This window comes from Callorhinus ursinus, unplaced genomic scaffold, assembly GCF_003265705.2.
Source record: "Callorhinus ursinus isolate GAN/ISIS: 27379988/994484 unplaced genomic scaffold, GSC_fseal_2.0 scaffold76, whole genome shotgun sequence".
NCBI classification, from domain to species: domain Eukaryota; kingdom Metazoa; phylum Chordata; class Mammalia; order Carnivora; family Otariidae; genus Callorhinus; species Callorhinus ursinus.
Window position 1 is genome coordinate 91,123 of NW_027397138.1, and position 1,856 is coordinate 92,978.

Here is a 1,856-nt window from a genome sequence, read left to right on the forward strand (position 1 = left end):
CAACACCATTTACATTAGAACCAACCCCCAAAATTAAATATTTAGGTATAATCCTAGCAAAACAGGTGCAAAATCTGTATGAGGAAAACTGTAAAATTCGGATGACAAAAATCAAAAAAGGTTTAAATAAATGGAAGGATATTCAATATTCAAGGATAGGAAGGTTCAGTATCATCAAGATGTCAGTTGTCCCCAACTTGATCTATAGATTCAATGAAATCTCAATCAATATCCCAGCAAGTTATTTTGTGGATATTGACAAACTGATTCTACAGTTATATGAGAGGCTAAAGAATCAGAATAGCCAGCACAATACTGAAGTTGAAGAACAATAAGAGAATTAACACCACATGCCTTACTATAAAGGTATAGTCATCAAAACAGTGTGGTATTTTTTTTTAAAGATTTCACTTATTTATTTGACAGAGAGAGAGGGAGACACAACGAGAGAGGGAACAAAAGCAGAGAGAGTGGGAGAGGGAGAAGCAGGCTTCCCGCTGAGTAGGGAACCCGATGTGGGGCTCGATCCCAGGACCCTGGGATCATGACCTGGCAGACACTTAATGACTGAGCCACCCAGGAGCCCCAACAGTGTGGTATTAGTAAAAGAATAGACAAATAGATAAATGAAATAAAATAGTGAACCCAGAAGTAGACCTGCAAAAATGGAGTCAACTGATCTTAGACAAAGGAGCAAAGACAATTAAATACACGCAGGACACTCTTCAACAAATAGTGCTGGATCTACTCGACATACACATGCAAAAAATAAATCTAGACATGGGCTTCACACGCTATGCAAAAATTAACTCAAAATCTCTTATAGACCTAAATGTAAAATACAAAACTATAAAACTTCTAGAAGATAATATAGTAGGAAATCTAGGTGCCGTTGGGTTTGGTGAAGTCTTTTTTAGATACAACCCCAAAAGTATGATCCATGAAAGCAAGCATTGGTCATTTAGAGTTCATTAAAATTACAAAGTTCTGCTCTGAAAAAGAAATAAATGAAAAACCATAGAAAATGTTTACAAAACACAAATCTGATAAAAGATAAATATTTTGTATACAAAATATACCAAGAACTCTTAAAACCCAACAATAAGAAAACAAATAGCCCAAATAAAAAGTAAGGAAATATCTAAACATACATCTCACCAAGTAAAATATATAGATGACAAATAAGCATATGAAAAGACGCTCAACATCAAATATCATTAGGGAATTACAAATTTAAAAAATGAGACTACTGCATACCTATTAGAATGGCTAAATCCAAAACATTGAGTGTGTAGAACAACAGGAACTCTCATTCATGACTGGTGGAATGCAAAATGGTATAGCCACTTTGGAAAACAGTGTGACAGTTTCTTACAAAGCTAACCACAGTCTTACCATATGATTCAGCAGTTGTACTCCTATTTACCTAAATGAATTGAAATGTTATGTCCACACAAAAACCTGTCTACAAATGTTAATAGCAGCTTTATTCATAATTGCCCAATATTGGAAGGAATCAAGATGTCCTTTAATAGGGGAATGTATAAACTGTGGTATATCCTTACAATGTAATACTATTCAGTCATAAGAAGAATAGAATATTATGCAGCCATCAAAAGGAATGAGATCTTGCCATTTGCAACGATGTGGATGGAACTGGAGGGTATTATGCTGAGCAAAATAAGTCAATCAGAGAAAGACATGTATCATATGACCTCACTGATATGATGAATTCTTAATCTCAGGAAACAAACTGAGGGTTGCTAGAGTGGTGGGGGGTGGGAGGGATGGGGTGGCTGGGTGATAGATATTGGGGAGGGTATGTGCTATGGTGAGTGCTGTGAATTGTGTAAGAC